Below are 19,748 nucleotides of genomic sequence, written 5' to 3' on the forward strand. Positions count from 1 at the left end.
CGAACGCAGAATTTCAGCTATACCAATATAATAAATTATTTTTTTTTATAAAAAAAAAACAGAAAAAAAATTGGTACTGTTGGAGTGTCACCGAGATAATCATAGACGAGGGCCGTCCCACATCACAGCTCTCTTTTTCCCTATGGGTCTATAGCTGCTCCTGGCCCAGTACCTATATTATCACCAATGGACGCACAAAGACCTTAAACTCGGTAGACGATTATCCCGAAAACGGTACGGTTATTGTATGATAATGTTTATAAAATCTGAAACCGTTCAGTTATTAAGTAACGATACCGGTGTATAGTTAAATAGTTAATAAGTTGTCATCCTCCCCTTCGTTTCCGCATTTGTTCCAACGCCGGTTTTCCTGCTTGGCGTACGCGTTTTTTTTATTCATCTCGAGCCTTACTCTATGGTTCCAATTTACGTCACGGTTAACAAACTAAAACATAACACATTATATTGTACCGGCAAACCTCAGTGTAATATCGAATAGGTAGGTAGGTAGGTATACACATTATACGGAATCAGGAAATATCAAGGTCAATGTTTTTTTTTTTTTTTTTATCTAGTTCTGCGGCATATTTTTTCCATTAGAACAACGAACACAAAATATCGTAAAAACCAATTTTTTTTTCGTTCCATTGGAATTTTCTAAACCAGTACAATGTGTGTATGCCTTCGGACACGGATGGATGTAATTAGCGATTTGTTCTATAATGCGGTCATCAGGGTAGGGCGTTGTTATATTGAAATATTGCTATTCCACAATGTGTTCCTCCGCGTAACGTCAATGTTAAAACAGGTAGACACTCCGAGTGGACCCAAACCGAAAGATAATTGAAAGATTTTCCGAATTTTAAAAAGAGTAAGGTACAATAAGCTTAAGTATAGCCGACAACCGACTTTAGTTTGTTTGAAATTAACATAACGGTTAGCTTAATATAGTTATATATTATTGGTGATATAGGCACCCCTAATAACACAGGGAATCCAAATATGATGTCCTGATATCATCTTACCGCGTTCCGACAACCTACCCAAAGCGAAGCTCCCATCGAGAACTGTCATGAGAACTCTACAGTGTGTTTTTTTTTATCTTGGGCCATTCTCACTGGGTTTCATTAATAATTTAATTGTTTTTTTTTCAGTGTTTTTATATTATGTGATCTCAATTTTCCACAAATCTGTATGTCCCACCCCCATCACAAATTAGTTTTTTTGATAGCAACTTTTGAAACTTAAATGGTAACGTATATTATATTTTATTAACTTTTTAAATTAAGAATATTTTACTAAAAAATTATAGATTGGCTGATAACCAGTTTTAAAGAATTATTTTTAAAGTTCTAAGAGTTTAAAAATTAGGACGGGAGAGGAAGTATGCGCAGATAAAAATAACACTACACTCTACCTTTTTCCCCCTACCCTAAGCTAAAGACTTCAATAACCTCAAAAATAGTTATCCAAACCTGGTCATCGACCATTTTAGTAAAATATTCTCAGTTTAAAAAGTTAATGAAATGTATAGCGTTATCATTTAAGTTACAAAAATTGATATAAAGATAATTAGTTCAGGAGGGCCGGGGGGGGGGGGTAGGTTAGGTTAGGTGTAGGTGTTCCCAGGTTGGGGTAGGAACATAAAAATCTGTGGAAAATTGAGATCACATTATATAAAAACTCTAGATATTGAGTGGCCCATGATACAAAAAAACAGCCTAATGAGACAACAATAGGATTCAAGTAAATTATGTATAGGGTACTATATTATTATATTATGTACTTTGGTCCTATTCCCAAATGGAAGTACGCTTAGAAGGTTTCAAAACATTTAGCACTATTAGGTGTGATAGGCGTGCAGACTGTAGTTTTGCATTACTTACGTAGTGAGACACTCTGTATGTGAAATCAAACGTTTTTTTCCCATGGTTGATACGTTAATTTGTCATAGTTGACAGTGGTACGCGAACAATAGCTCAATCAGTTTTATACAAAAATTGGATCATAATAGTCCTTGCGTTCATTTTTTACTGACAGACAGTGACATCAACGATGTGCAAAATTGTCCAAATCCTATATGGTACGTCTGAGACTCAGCGACAATTATTTGTCTTACCGAGCCCCTTAATAAATAAGATATATTCATGTATTTCCTCACAAAATACAGCTATATACATGTATTGTGCTATTGGTGGACTACAAACTGGTTATGTGCTATATTTTTTATGACGTACGAAGAATTGGTGAAAAGTGAAATAAAACCTTGTTTAAACTACGTTGTACGGAGGCTACTAAATGGATTTGGGATTTGGTAAAGCACGGGTACGTTTACGACCTACCAGAATACAATAATAATTATGTATTGTCTAGATTATTATCTGTGTGAAATGTGTAGTTTTGAGTTTCCAAGTTGTATAGTTTATATACTCCACTCAGAAATTGGATCAATAGTATTACTTTATGAACGCATTATTATAAACCGGTTAACGGCGTATTGTCAACATGTAAGTACATAATGCATCTTTAAATGTTAAGAATTAAGTGTTATATGTTCGTGTAACGGAGTATTCGAGTTTAAAAGTAAAATTGAACTAATAACAAAATGTATTAAGTTATTCGTTTCACAAAAGGGTACATACGAATTGTGTTTGAAAAAATATTAAATGTCCTTTTAAAAGTCACCACACACAATTAAGGGGTTCAGTATAGGTAATTTTTCTTTAAAATCTCAATTTAAAGCTAATAAAATATTATACATTTATTAGTAGTATATTAAAATGAACATTCGTTATTGGTAGTTTTATTTTATGTCAGACGGCGACAGCTTCTTAAAAAATGTTCTAAAAAAAATAAACCTTTGTTCTAAAAGTACAACTTAACAACATTTTAGCCCAAATGTATGAGTCCTTAAGTTTTATTTTTTTAGTACAATAAGTATTTACTTCTCGACATAAAATCACTATCGTTAGTGTAACTATCATGTGACTAGTGTTAGACTACCATTGATGGGATAGATGCTATTTTGAAATAATATCCCTATTTAAGTCAAAGATCCGTGAAGAACAAAAACGCTGTACAAAGTTTTGGTGAGACCAGCGAATGGGACGAATGAGCAACAACAAAGACAGATGAAATTAAAATTATCTACATTCAATAAGATCCTTAGGAGGATATTTGGACCAAAAAGAAATTTTCAAGGAGAATACGAGTTAAGTACAAGCCGAGAAACAGAAAAGGGGTATGAAAAAACAAATATAATTGGTATCCTTCGAAGGTCCTATTGGGTTGGCCACACGATGGAAACCAGACACAAAATGGCTAAGAAGACGGCCCAGGCAAAATGGAGAGATAGGATCGACAAAGACTTATCGAGGTTAGGAGTACAAAATTGAGAACAATTAGCAAATTATAGGGATCAAATAGAAGGGTTTAGTAGTTGCAGCAATGGACCTAAATAATCTATAGGAAGTCAAGAAGAATTAACTATTGACGGAAATGATTCCGTTTTACAAACATTTCATAGCAAAAGTCAGATTATATTTTGTTAAGATGAAAAATTTCTTTGTCTTGAATTGTGTACCTACATAATACTTACTTATGTTTTTATGATGAAAAACACTGTCTTTTTTTAGTAATAAAGTTCAACAAATTTATTTGGCTATTAATTTCGCTGTAATGGCATGGTATCTACAATAAGCTTACGTTCTCCAAGAAAAGGTTCAACGGTTAAATTAAAAAAAAACCTAGGCACGTGTGACAAGAAAAATAATACACACACACACACACTTCATAATTGATATATATTAACATAATATCCGGTGTGACGTAGCACACATGTAAGTATATTATGTACTTTGTATAAACATAATACAAATGTTATACATAATAGACAGCGCAATATCGTATCCACATGTGCTTCTTGATCATGTCAACATGTGCTACACACACAATAATACTGACTAAGCTAACAGGGTGTTCCTTTATAACTCACTAGTCGCCTGAACCCACTAAGTCATGGTAGTTTACTTATTTTTTCCTACCGTGATGGTCGTGTCAATTTTGTGCAACTCCACAGTCTCTTAAGGTGTACCACCCGCAATCGATCGGATATGAATCCGTGGACTATTCAGCGCCGATTTATAGAATGATTTGGATTAGGCAAGTGTTAACCATGTTTATCGTGTAAAACGTACCTACTGGTTGTTCGTTTCAACTTATTTGATCAGTTGGATGACAAACAAAGCAATAGCAAGCGAAGAGCTGCAGATAATTATCACTCAGTAAACCGCTTACAAAACGTTATGTCAACCGGTAACGATTGCGGGTGCTTCCCAGTAAGACGGCACCCGGTACATAATATATAATATTTCTATACCTATATTATATTATGAATATTATAGCGACAAGCGTTCAGTGGCCACACGGCAAATGAAACAGAGACGGACATATCGGCCGCATCTGTCATAAGGTCACCATTGACGTCATTGCGAGAGCGAACGAGCGTGTGCTTTATGTATGTGTGTGTGTTTGTCTTATAACAAAACGTCTACTACTACTGCAGTCGCTATTATGCGGTCGCCTCTTAACAAAATAACACACACACAATAATATACTACACAGAAAATATGTACAGCGAACGACGAGGATGGACTAGATGCAACTTTTTACAAAACACAATAAGCTCGCTGGGTAAACGGTTCTGCCGTGCCTAGATGGTGTTTTTGCCGGACTGGTCCACCGCCACAAGGCAACACCACGCTGTGTTGGACAATATCCAAGTATATTATGCTATAGTACATGCTGGTATATTATATGCTCGGGCGAAAAAGCGACCTCTGCCAGTACACACTGGTGACGACTCTGAGGCCACATTCCTTGCGCTATACTCGTATACAGCTAAACAATAATAGACCATAATGATTTAAGATTTCGTTAACGTCGAGACGACAATTAGGAGGCGATGGACGTGTGTGATAAAAAAAAAATCTATTTTTAAAAACAAAAGAATACCACCACGCGTATCCGCTCAATAACCCTAGACGATCTGGGGCGGGGGCGGACGCATGCTATATTAAGTGTCAATGGTTTGCATCCAGTTCCGGTATTGCATATAATGCGGCCGTGGACAATTTAAATAAAAATCGCCAAGATTTTACCTCGAAGGAAATACATTTGATCGTGAATATGTCTTCATTTTCCTTCCCCTCACCTATCAGTCAATTATTTATCGCTGATCACATATCAGCTGATTCTTCTCATCAATAATCTTCTCTCTTCTCCCCTCCCTTCTCTTCTTCACTCCTACCCATGTATAGCATCACATATTCCGTAACGTAGCGCAAATTTTACCCTCAGAGGTAAGACATATTCATGTCGAAGTGCAGAAACAGCTCATGCGAATCAATGCACACAAGAAAAACATACAAGAATTGACTAGCAGAGAAAATCGCAAATCCATACGACGTACGTTTAAAGGTCAAAACGAGATTTTCAGAAGTGAAAGCTTCGCAGCACTTGTGTATAATTTCTAAGCTAATGCCGCAGAATTGGTGACCGACAGTCATTTGTGTACCAGAAACAAATTTATGTATATAAGTCACTCGTGCTTGGTCTTCGAGCACAACGTATAATTACTCAATGAAATGAGAGGAGGGGGCTAGTTGGTCAAAATTGGCCCGGGGCGAATAAATTCCAGTAAAAGATAATTTGTATACCTATACTTCAGTCTTAAAAACTAATAATATTGTTGTTGTTTACCGGTGAGATTTGGCCATAAGATAGCGAGCAACGATTATGGATATGCAAAAAAAGCGATTTTACCATCGAATGCATCAATATGTTAATGGTGAAAGCACAATAATTGTAATTCATATCCGCAAGACGGATCTATAAATGGGATGGCCTAACCAAACATGTTATCAAATGTTGTTTAGGTTAGTTTTTTAGTATGAAGTTACTGTAAACGATCTCTAAGAATAAAAATTAGACTTTTCTTATTTCCTTTAAAAATGTTTAATTGAGACAAATTTCAAATTTGGATAAAATGTTTTTTCAGGGCCGAACTGAGTTCCTACTGCACTCCTGTTGACATAAGATCATCTGACCAAATAATGAGTGACACGTGTTGAGTTAGTTACCCTGTTGTGATTCGCAATTAGTTTTTTATTTGTTTCAAAACGGCGGACTATAAGAAGTTTGTACTCGAGTAAAGGACATTAGTCATTACCGTGACTATGGTATTGTAGGGCGCCGTATCAGCCGTCACGTTCCGAATCCAACCAATAATATCAAACAGATAAATAACCCTTCCTTCTGCTCCTCTTTCCCACCCCGTGTGTTCCCTGTACCGCGGTTAACAATAGGATATTAGTGGTTTACCTGTAAAACGATCTCGTCGTTGCAGTACTGACGTGTTGAGTGCTGTGCAAGTGTCGTCGCGGACCCATGGTCACAAACTGCCAAAAACACATGGTACCATATTGAAGGAGGATATCTTCTGCCGGTCTGCGTTTACTAGAATACTATATTAACATGATCCGATTGTGTAGTGGCCGGCAAAGGTGGTAGTTTTCGTTCAGGAGTAATGTATGCTGATCAGATATAAATGATGATGACGTCGGGCGACGGTGTTATTTTAAGTCCACCACCGAGAGACAATGAACAGCAAGAACCATTACGACCATCGACGGCGATAACACAACGGCGATTTCCATTTTAAAAAGAAAAAATAGTAACACAACCAATCGATGGCTCTGGCGGAGTCGTACACGAGCGGCGGAGGCAGTAGAGAGCTGTCTTCTCTGAAAGACCAACCACCGAGATGTTAAATTTGCTCGGATGTGTAGGTTGTAGACGTATAAAGTAATATGTGTATGTTGTAATGGGCGGCGATAGCAAACCAAAAAAAAAAAAAAAAAAATACCCATCGAAATCGAATACATTAAAAAAAAAAACATTCAAGATGACTCGGATCACGTGCGCAAATCAGTAAACGACACTAACTACACACCCAGAATGCCCAGATTCGCTTTTCTTTGACCGTTCTCATCAGTTTAGCTTGAAAATTAAGTATACTTCAACGAAACTAAAATGACAATTTGCTAAATTATACTTAAATATCTAGTCAAACTGGCGAGCACTGTCATTTGTATTGTAAAATCAAAATCTAGTTGCAATACTAAAGAAGACAGCCGACACCAACAACAAGTGAATTACAGGGATAAGAATACAGGGACTGCAAAAGTCTAGCCAACAGTATATCAACAGACCGAACGAGCTACACTACTACAAAAGGACAATAATTTTCAGTAACAAAAACTATTTATTACAATATTATACTTAATCACTACACGCTATAGTTCTGTTTATCTAACACACATTTGGAAAATATTTCCGATGTAAATTTTACATTCCTGTCTTCAGAGCGACTGATGAAGTAAAAGGTAGATTGCATGCCGTTTGTGTATACATTATTGGCCTTATCCTATATTAGTTATATTTTGGCGTTCAAACAAAATTAACAGTTGTCGATTATTTGTATTACTTCAAAAATTATTTTTTCCTCATTCGTTTTCATTTATTCCGCCTAGTTCTAATTCAATGAATTTTTCTTTTTTAGTCTATTTGTGGACTAGTTGTTAAATTACAAAAAATAAAGTACCAGACCACCATTATTATCACCTTAGATTTTGTATTTTTCAGTTTTCACTGTACCACATAAGCATTGTTCTCAATCATTCACGAAGGTCATATGATACTGACGGTTGGCGATCAATTAAACTCACACATACTTATACATAACAACGATGAAAATGAAAAAACTAACGAAGAAGTGTAGTGCTAAATCAACAGATGTTCACATTTCTGAACAACATAGAAAATATACTCAACCCGTATCAAAAAGTCTAAGACCACCGCCACAACAAAATCAATTCTCAATTAACTAAATTACCTGCATCTCTATTTATGAATTACGATATCTGTGTCGGTGGTGCACTCGTATATCAATTTCTTATAAGTAGTAATAAAACCTGGATTTATTTTAAAATAATTAGTTTCAATGCGGAATTGTTTTAAAACAACTGTACATAAATCAGGATTAGAAAGTTGAGATAATTAAAACACTTCAAATAATTTAATCTAATTTTTCAGAGAAATAAAATAAAAATACCTCGCGTTAATTATGTTAATTATTTTCAACAGCGAGTGATGACTGTAAAATTACTAATTAGTATAATAGCCATTAAAAAATCAAATTTTTTTGATTCCATTACAGTTCTAATGAGAGGTAATTTATCCATATAAAGTCGTTCGTAATTTAATAATTTAAAACTAATAAGAAAGGTTATGTACATTCAATCGACCACTTATTTACTAAAACATATCTAAATACTATCTATAAAAATACTACATAGTATCATGATAGTTTTGTTATTTTTTTTAGTATAGCATCTTCTATCGTGCTCACAATAAACACTTTTAGAGATACACATTTCAATTGACATGGATGCGGAGCTTAGCAGTTGTAGATTTTACAAATAATTAATTTTACTATAATTTTTATGTTACAATGATGATAATCAACCGCCGAAGTCCCATAAATAAAAAAATTCAATTAAATAAAATCTTGAATGTTTATAGGTAACCATAAAAATATCAGCAAAATATCCACTAAACATATAAACACATTTTTTTATTTTACAATTCCAGGAATCCTATGCTATCCTATCAGAAAAATAAGCTTTAGATTAACATACAAGTACGAAAATTGTAGAAAGTACTGGATTTTAGCGAATGTTAAGATTTAGTCTAAATTAGGAAAAACATATTTTATGTTTACCTAACTCGTGGATTCTAGTCTAAAATTTGCACAAAAACTCAACAATGTCTAGCGAGGCTAGTATCCATAATGGCGGGCCAATCATTTCAGGTCTGTGGGCTAGACCATCGTTGACAAAAGAAATATATTTTAGTCTTATGTTCCATTTATAAAAAGAATACTATTTCTTGTGACAGAGAAATTTCCTGAGTAGATGAAATAAATTCAAATTTATTTATTTTGGGTTTGGTCGCTATAGGAATACATAGTAGCAACTGCTGGGAAGGAACTGGGCCAGTTGGTTTTCCAACCCCTTTTCTGGGGTCCATTACTATTATATAGCCTTGTTCTGTACAAAACAAAAATGTAATAAGTATATTGCGCTTAAATTATAAGTAATCAAGATAGAGCACAGACCTTGTTGTATATTTTTATTCGCTTGTAATAAAAATAAAATCTATTTTTATAATCCGTTAATGACTTCGCAATATTGGGATTAGTGTGTGAAAACTGAGAGTTCGTGCGCAAACGTTGATTTCAAACAACCAATCTCGTTTTACAGAAAACTTATAGCAAATCAAATCAACTACGTGGAATTACTTTTTAATGTCTACAACGTGCGTATTACTTATATTTTGTGGACCGACACCACACATCATGTATACCTAATCGGCTTTGCCTAAAAATACCGGTTACAGGAGTTAAAATTGAACTTAAATGAAGGATTGTGTCATTTAGCGAACCCGTATACGCCCCTTCTCTCTCACCGCGCACATTTCTTGGATAAATATTTTTCCATTTAATAATCATAATTACAATCATCCGTCAGATCGCCATATTACACGAGATTTCGGTTCCGAGGAATTCTTAAAAAATCGGTTCGTTGGAAGAACAGTCGGGTTTTTTCGATCATTGCCTAATCTGGAATTCCCAGATGTTCCCAGATGGTGGTTGATTTAATAATTTATTCTCTGCACATGGCAATTATGAGCCGCTTAGAATTTTCTTCTTGTCGTTAAACCAGAACAATTGTTAAATTAGAACGGTAGACGGTATAAAAAAAAATAACATTTACACGGCTAACAGCTATACCTAATAATAATAAACATTGAACGAGTTTGATCGAGTGATAAAAAATACATATCAAAGTTGTAATTTAATAGTTCTAAATGAATGAAAATGAGTAGATTTCCCGTTGTATACAAGCACCGACAATATAAAACTACTAGACTATGTATAATATTATGTATATACCGGTATCGTAACCGCAATTCAATTATAAAAATGATATCATAAGAAAAGACCTAATGATCTCGCGTGAATGGCGCGATCAATCCCCATTGAGGATTTTCGACTTGTGAAAAAAAGGCGTTAATAATCTATAGAAAGGGGGATTGAGGGAAGGGGGGGGGGGTAACTCGACGGGTGATTGCATTACAACTTGAATGAGTAATTTAAAAAAAATACATTTTATTGATCCGCCAAAGTACAACCACAATATTATCATTACTATTACTTATGCATAGGAATTGCCAATTATCGAATAATATTATTAGTAAATCTCGAATAAATACAGACTTTAATTGCCGAAGCTAGTTTTACAATGATTTTTTTACGTTTACAAAGAAAATAAATCACATGTGTGCCGTGTGCCTTGATCTTATTCAATGATGTCAACTAATGGATCAGTCGCATAAGACGTTGCGTAATCCGCGTTATGTGAAAACCTTCACTTTTTACAACTTACAGCATTTTACGAGGTTTTATAGTTATTACGATCTAAGGACATGTAGGTTATATTATTGGCAGTTTTAAATATCCAACTGGATATACCTCACTAGGATGTAACCTAGTGAGAACAAATCAAAAACTAAACGAATGAAGTCAATCATAATAATGCCAGCAGATAAATCAACCCGGCGAATCCTCGTAATTCAATTAACAAGCATATACCAATTACATAATATAAACATTAACGGCAAGACTTCCCTGACCTACCACTCAAAGATAAACGACCATCCATTACACGTCTACTCGACATCTATTTATCTTCATAGGCATAAGTGTGGCATATATCAATGTATTATACAAATTTAAATTGATATATTTATTATGACAAATTATGTAGGCATGTTATATTTACTGCGATTTTAGTTCTTGTTTAAAAAAAAAAGGTAAAATGTTTTCGAATAGTGTTATTTAAGAAATGCCTGGTAAAATAATAAGTCATGTTGATACAATTATAATTAAACATTTGGTAATAAACTAATAGAATTACTACTTTAGTTTTAAATCTTAAACATTAAAATATATTTTATTCAATGTTTTGATGCAAAGCAAAAATAAAAAAGGCAACTTTTCTCCCAGCGAATAATATGACATAATAAAAAATTAGTTTTGGTGATATAAATATTTGTTTTTAAGATATTTAGTAGTTTCGTTAGGGTTATACGAATTATCAAGGATACTCAAAACTATTATCAAAACATATTATGTTCTGTAGTTATTTATAAGTATATTTAGTTAAGCTGTTCATCGGGCAATTTTCCAAAAGGTGACACATTAAGTAATCTAATTATCTTTTTAACAAATATAATAATAGTTGGAAATTAATTACTTCCTCAACGTCCTACACAGTTTAAAAGGCGGACCAAACCGACACAAACCCGCCCAAATTTTCCAGACACGTGTAGGTTTAAACATTGATTATAAATTATAATGCAGTGATAATTAATGGTTTAAGTCTCAGCGTTCAAGACTCCGGTAATTGGAATTTTTCATTTTTTTTAAAACCAACTTTGACCTTATTATGCCCGAGTTAAACGAGCCACTGATAATTAGTACTTGTTATTCTTCTCGGCAATGGTCTTTCCATAATATTCAAAGAGTAACGAATTTAACAAACCTAATAAATAATTTTGAACGCGATATATCCTTTAAGTCCTTATCTTTAAATCAAATCTAAATAGTAAATCTACCACACAATCATGCCTCTCTACTCTATATATTAATTTTATCTATATATATATATATATTAAGCCGTTAAGTGCAGAAAGGGCACATGTCCAAATTTTAACATTTTTCATAAAAAAAACATAACAAATAATATTTCTGAAAAATATTTAATTTTACACTTTATGTTATTAAATAATAGAACATTAGACAACATATACTATAACTATTTAAAGAATTATTATAAAACTCTAGGCACCTTAAGGGCTTTGAGGTCATGGACATATGCCGTTTTTGCATCAAATTACTATAAATTTTCTTAAAATAATTGTAGAAACATGTATATGATGTCTAATGCTATATTATTTAATTACAAAAATAATAACGTTGAGATTTATAATTACATTTTTTTCAGAAATATAAAGGTTAGGTTTATAATCTGGACATGAATAAAGGGCTTTCTTTATTTAGCGAATCATAAAGGATCTTTTGTAAAATGTGATATGAATTTCCAATAATTGTTTATTTAAATTAAATTAAAAAAGATAAGTTACCGTAAGTTTCATTTCGTACATTTTTTTCCGTTTGTACGAGGCTCCAGGATAATTATTATTTGTAAAACTGGATGTACTACGTTAAGTAGATGAAATTCAATAATTATACAACGACTAGTTTCTGGCTATTCGATCATTAATAATCGGACATCATCTTACGATGGACAATGAAGAAACTAGATTAATGGTATAAATTGAATAAATATTTGATACTCTCGAATTGTCAAGAATTTTTAATTGAATATTAATACATACGATAGGATAAGTCATACACCTAACTTGAATGACATTCAAACTGTAATAAGCATCTAATTTAAGACATAATTACACATATTTATAAAAAAAAATTTATATATATATATAATAATAATAACTCAAGTATGTTTTTTTTTTTGGAAATTCAAATAAACTGGTTTCGCATAGTCAAAGAATCGATAGTTTTTTATTAAAAGAAACAAGTTGTTTTATTTCAAATCTATGATTTATACGTTAATGACCATTCATAGATTTATTGAAAAAAAAATAAAGAATAATTCAAGCACAACACGTATGATGCGGATCTGAGACAATCCATTGATTATAATAATATAATATGCTACAACAGATGTAATTTATTTTCAGGGAAAAAAACATAATAGCACTATGTATTACTATATGTACATGTACAATTGTATGTACTAAGGAAGTACTTGAGATAGGTATTAGAGATTAGCATTATTATTAGTTTTAGCATTACACTACTTTTGAAGTTGACCAGCTAAACAGGAAATTTGATGGCTGCGTGTTTCGAAAGAAGAGACAACACTTGGAAAAAAATTTATCAAAACACAAACGCAGACAAACAAAAAATAGAAATCATCTGATAATAGAGCGACTTGCGTTTAAGAAAAAAACAATTGGTTAGGTTAGGACAATATATACTTACAAAAGGGCTATCAAGGCGAATATTTTAAACGTTAAGTAAAAAAAAAATGAACAGGAGGATATCATAGTTATATTCAAAGTTTGGAAAATAATAATAGTAACGTGCGAGTTTTGTTCAGACGTTTACAAATTTTATAAGCGAAACAATAAGATTACAAAACAATAACACGTTAGCAAACACTTGCCCTAACAAACAAAAGTTGTCTCACCCAAAAACTAACACTAGGTCCTCTATATTGTATATATTGTAATGTATAATAAACTTTCAAGTTTCAACTCAAATTATATTTAAGTTCATCCTTTACCAATATTTCGTTTTATTGTCTTTTTTTCCAAGTCGAGATTAAACGACTGAGGTTAATTAGGTGTTATAAATTTGTCGTTGACAAGAATGAGCTAATTAAGATCTTATCTTTTTTTCTATCTTGAACTTTCTTTGTTTTCTCGTAAATACTATTAATTTTTGTTAACCTCGTTGTTTTGTATAATATAATGTTTTACTTTTATACCCATTTACAGATTAATCATTTTCCAAACGGTTTGATGTAGGTTATCTTTAGCAATCTTAAAATATTTTTTAGCTCATTTTAATTCAAATAACTTTTTTTTGTTATTAAATACAACCGAGATATTTTATGTAAATAAATATATAATTTAAAAAATAAATAACCCTAGTTGTACACTGTTCGGAAGAGATACAAAATGAGATGGTGATAGAAAAAAGCGCTTGCAATTAATTTTTTAGGAATATTAAAGAAATGAATTCCTCGTTCAAGGATAATGGTTTTCGTGTAGATTTTACGACCAACAGACGTGTGACTGAAATCCAAAACCGTCAAACACAATCAATTTCCATGAACACATGTATTAATTTGTAAGTCCACACTCCACATATTAATTAAATACGTGCCGTCTGCTTAAGACCGTGAGTACGTGAGTTTTTGTGTCAATGATTTGTATATTATTATTAATTTTACACGACACGACGTTATTTTTAGACGGATCTATAAGAAATAGAAACTTGAATACGATTGTAAACAATCGAACGCCAGTCCATCAGCTGGTGGGGTGAATAAAGAAAAAAGTAGTGAAGTAATGATAAACAAAAAGTTAATGTAAACACATCCGACCTACAGAGACTTCTTGCTAAGAAATTCAAAAGAGATTATGAACTACTTGTAAGTATTGAAGGTTTACTAACATTCGGCGTCGTTTGTCCTAATGGCAATTGACTATTTACATTCAGAGACTTATATTATTATAAAAGACTTTTTGATGATCATTATGGTATATTATTATGTGATGTTTGAGTTAAATGAGATAAACAAAACATAATCTTTTTTGGCTAAATCGGTACAGCTCATTAGCAATAAACATTTTTTTTCATCAATGTTAAAGCGTCACTCAAGCAAAAGTATATAACAACTAAATGGCCTACACGGAATTCATATTGATGTCCATAAAACAGCCAACTTCCCTGATTGAAGATACCTAACACCAGTGGCGAGGCGTGGGTCTTTAGATCGGGGAGACATTGAAAAAAAAATGGTGTTACGTGACTTGACAGGGGGACTGCGCCCCCTTGGACCCCCTGTAAATGTTATTTTATCTATACTGTAAAAAAAAAATGTTCAAAAACTAATAAACTAAATGGCATAGGCATATTTGAAAACGTACAACACGACAATCGATACGACGTACATCGATAACGGATAACTGATACCGTCTACCAAAACAATAATAATATGAACGGCGGTCGGTGAGACATGTCTCATAGCGCAACGATAAACCCCCGCCGTTTTCCATTTCCCCCTGCATACCGCACCTGGCAAAAGAGACAATTTTGAAATTGTCTTATTTATTTTTATACTAAATTTGGATAGACCCGGCGGCCGGCAGCGCGACCGCCCGCTGATCCGCGTCCACAACCACTCTATTCTAAGAATACTATTACAAAAAAAATATACTTTTACATTAAAATTGGTTAAAACATTTTTATACACAACAAATAAAACCAAATTTTTTGTCCGTATTATAAGTGGGTAGACATTGTCTCTTTGTCTCCTATGACGCTTCGCCACTGCCTAACACAATAATCGTAATTTTACGTTTAAGTTGTGTTAAAGTGAATACCGTACTAGTGGACCTATTCATGGTATGTGGTTCTGAATTTCGGGTCACTGGTTAAAAACAGAAAACGAGAATTTCGGAGATGAGAATGTTGAGACGAATGTGTGGACTGCCGAATAACTACAATGGATAAAATAAGAAATTAATGTATAGCTGTATTAATAACTATATTATTGAATTAGCTTGAGTGTGGCGCAAAATATTGTAGAGAAGATAAGAGAGAATGGATTGAGATGATATGGGCCTATCATGAGGATGCATGTAAAAGGACAGGGAGGTAAAATAAGACCAAAAACAATATGTTTGGACGTAATCGAGAGCGATATTAGATGTGACATATCTTATTGTGTGGAAGTCGAAGAATTAATTTACTTTGTTTAACCATTAGAGGCAGACTGGCCATGTGATACAAAATTATAAGCTCTAGACTTGTAAGTCGTATCCAATATTTCGCTTTTTTAAGTCCTCCCGGTACAATCAATACTCAGAGAGATCACCTCCGTCTATTATTATGCACTTGACACGATAATAAACTGTCAACTAAAAGGTAAGTCATGAAAGTTCATCGCCTTAGAAATTGTTTTATGAAAACTAACAAATAAATTACACAGCCAATATGGTCTGTACCTACTGTCGATAGAAGGAGAAGGCGGTGCATCCACGAGTGTGACTGAAGCTTTTTTTGTAGTGTTGGTGAGTTACTCATTACATACAATTTTTTAAAAAAAATACTTGAACTCTAATATGCTGCGAATCAAATTAGTATCACTTGTATCGGCTCCAAAGAGGTAATTATGAAATACACAGATGACGTTGGTATAACCTTAATATGAAAACACTTTAAACCGTGGAGGCGATTTACACACTATTCAAAGAAGTCGGTGGCGTCGTTACAAAGCACCGGTTCACTTAGACGACATTAATTATCAGAAAAATTAATTGAATTCAACACAATAATTATATAAAAACCTACTGCAACCCTACCACAACCGAATTTCCACCGCTCCTGTATTGTAATATACCATCAACGGTGATTTTAGCGACTACAACAACGACAGTAACGAATAACGTGGAGAAAACGACGTGACAAATGAATCCGGGCGACCACCGAAGGTTATTGGGAAATAAGAAACTATTAGACATTATTGCGATTGTCCAAAACTAAAAATTGTCTGACCAGCAAAAAAATACTTTTGAGCGCCTGCTAAAAACTAGACCGCTAGTGTGTTACTTAACTTCTCGGTGTGTAATTAGGTATAATATTAAAATAAAACTCACCCCGCATGTCAACAAACGCAAAAACGCACAAACGCTATAACCGATTAAAAAACAAAAATTACTTTAAAAAAAAAAATCCCTCGCGATCTTCGTGTCTAACCCCTCCCCCGATTTCGGTAATATAATATATAGTTTTAAGGCGTAGCGTGGCTGTATAATATATATATAAATATTTAAAAAAAACAATCAATTTACGAATCACTATCGCGAACTTTCGGTAAGAAATTATTTTCAAAAAAAAACTAAAAATAAAAATCCAGAGCGGACGAGACGGTTTGTGCGATCAAACTGCGACGGGCCAAAGACAAACACACAAAACGCGGTTAAAGTTGAAAAACAAAAACATTAAAAGTCGAACACACATACACAAACGCTTTGCACGGCGAATAAACGAATTATTGATACAAAATATATATAATTTTTTTTTTTAATATATATATTTTTTTTTCATTCGGTTTACATATGTATGTTACTTGTTATTATTATTATTATTATCATTATCATCGTTGCACCGTGTTGGTATTTACACAGTCCGGTATATATTGTGTCAAAATTATTTGTGTATGTATGCCACTCGCCCACGAAGAATAAATACACAATTGTTTTAATAACAGAAATAGAGTGAGAAAATGTGACAGAGAGAGAGAGATAGAGAAGGTGGCGACCCAACTTTTTGTGTGTTCAAGTGCTTTTGACGGTACCCATTAAAAAAAAAAAATAAAAAAAAAACAATAAATAAAAAACGGTAATTATTATCACAGATAAACGGGATTGACAATGGGATTCCACGGATGAGAACTTATACCTTATATGCTTTAGGTATCTGACAGTATGCGCGCCTAAACACATGTAATACCCGACACTGTATAAACACGGATTCCCACGCGATTTTTTTTTTTTTTTTGTTAAACTTTGTATATTATTAAAACGCAAAATTCGTAATCCGAATATTATTATTATGTTTTTTTTTGTATAGACATCTGATCAAAACAGCTGAGGAAATAAAAAAAAAATTCGGGTGCGGTAATTAAACGCTTGTTTTTTCCAACTATTCTGTCAAGTAACTAACGGTTTAACCGACCTAAATCTGTTAAGTATTGTTTCAATTTGAACATTGGCGCAGAACAGAGAAGGTATTGGTTTTAACAATATTACATAATATTTCTATAGACGTTATTTTTCGTATTAAAAAAACCGTAAAAAATTCAATTTGCATAATATTTTTGCAAATGATTCCATTGATCTCGTATACTTCTACAATATATTTTCGATTAGCCGGTCAAATTTTTCACAAAAAAAAAGAAAGTTTAATCTGAGTTTAATAAAGTAATTGCAACAGTAATAGGTACTCAATAAAAATAAAACTGGATATTCAGGTATTTAGCTAAAATGTTCAAGGTCATACGTCAACAAAAAGGCATCCTTAATGATGTAATAGTTAAAATTTGTTTTCCAAATAATGGAACGCAGTTGTTTAGCCATGATTGTACAAAAACAGGTCTTGTGGGAGTTACAGCTTTCCGAGAAACTGAGCAATTTTAGCGTATAGAGTAGCGTTATAGATAATTCGAGATATTGTCTAGATATTGAGATGGTCGATTTTTGATGAATAATTAAGACCTAAGCTAGCAAATCTGTCGATTTCAATGAGCTACAAATCGTCACGTCACCCATGTCAAAATCTAGAAAAAAGGTCTGTTATCTAATACTTTTTAAACATGTCATTTTACTTAATTTTACTCAGAGTACAAGAAAAGTGCATCTACCGAGACATGCATTTTTAGATGCAAAAAAAAAGTGGCCTAGACTTTTTATGGGTCATTCCTAAAATACAAAGTGATCGTTATTAGAAATTTATACAAACTGAAATATTATCTGTTACACACATTTGCCAAATTTATAAATGCAATATAATGCATATAGGTTATGTCAACGAGTGTGAAAAGTATATAAATGATAAAAATATCGAAATTAAAACAGTATTTTGTACTGTGACTCCCAAAGCTCCATACTGGATTATGTAAGTATAATATTGTAAATAGGATAGAATGAATACCATCAAAACTTTAAACGAGCTTAGGTACACTAAATAGAAATGTATGAGAAGTTGCTTCTCACAAAAAAATGCTTCAAGTAATTTAATAAATTAGAAGCGGTGTTACTAGGCGTAAAAGATCATGTCGATAATTTCAAGACAATAAAAGAAAGAAAGAAATGTAGTTTTTTTTTTTAATCTTTAACAATTTTCATTATTTCACTACAAATAATCCATCGAAAACCATTCAACGACTAATACTGCAAAAAAAATTAGTAAGAAGTACAAATGTTCATACTTAGTTTAGTAATTCGCTAATGGCCATTCTTATCGGTTTAGCTTAAAATTAATTATAGTTTAACAGTACTAAAATTAGTTTTAAAATATAATTAGATGTTAAACCAAAACAGCCAATAAGCGATTGATATTATTCAATTTTTCATTCATGACTATAGTAAACATTACATATTTTTTATAAAAATATTCAAAAGTCAGTCAAATACAAATTAACATATACATGCAAAAAACCAAGTATTTTATTTATATAGTTACAAAAATGTGTTTTGTGTACAAATAACCCATAGAATACTTACAATTTTCATAAATACTTATATTTTTTGTATTTATAATTATCTATAAAAATATATTTAATTAAATCTAGGCTATTTTTTGTTCATTCCTTTAAAATGATTGCTTACAACAATATAATCAACAATGATAGAATAAGAAATATCATAATCCTAAATCCAATATCGTCCCTCAGTTTCACTGAGAAATTAGAATAGTAAGCACTACAAATTAGAATATCAGCATTATTATCATAGTATTTATAAATAGGTATCCTTGTTATTATCTGGCAAAGAAATAACTTAACTATAAGAGTTTACAATCCAAAAAAGTAACAATTATTATTAAAAACTTGAGCTCGTTCTTAATAAATGTAGGGCTTAGAATTTACTTGCACATAGATTTGTAAAAAGAAATAGGATAACCTAATCAAAAGTAGTATCCAAAAGATATCAATGATTTCTGTTTGTCATATCTGTGGCAACGG

General features: G+C 32.5%; 1 protein-coding gene across 1 annotated transcript in view; it reads right to left on the minus strand.

Moving 5' to 3' along the window:
- LOC126843402 (inositol-trisphosphate 3-kinase homolog) overlaps positions 1 to 19,748 on the minus strand; it is a 74,505-nt gene that overhangs the window by 54,155 nt on the left and 602 nt on the right. The window lies entirely within an intron of this gene.

This window comes from Adelges cooleyi, unplaced genomic scaffold (genome assembly GCF_023614345.1).
Source record: "Adelges cooleyi isolate 19-005CV unplaced genomic scaffold, UGA_ACOO_1.1 ACOO_flye_CR_arks_rails_tigmint_CR_PRNA_574, whole genome shotgun sequence".
Classification (NCBI taxonomy): Eukaryota; Metazoa; Arthropoda; class Insecta; order Hemiptera; family Adelgidae; genus Adelges; species Adelges cooleyi.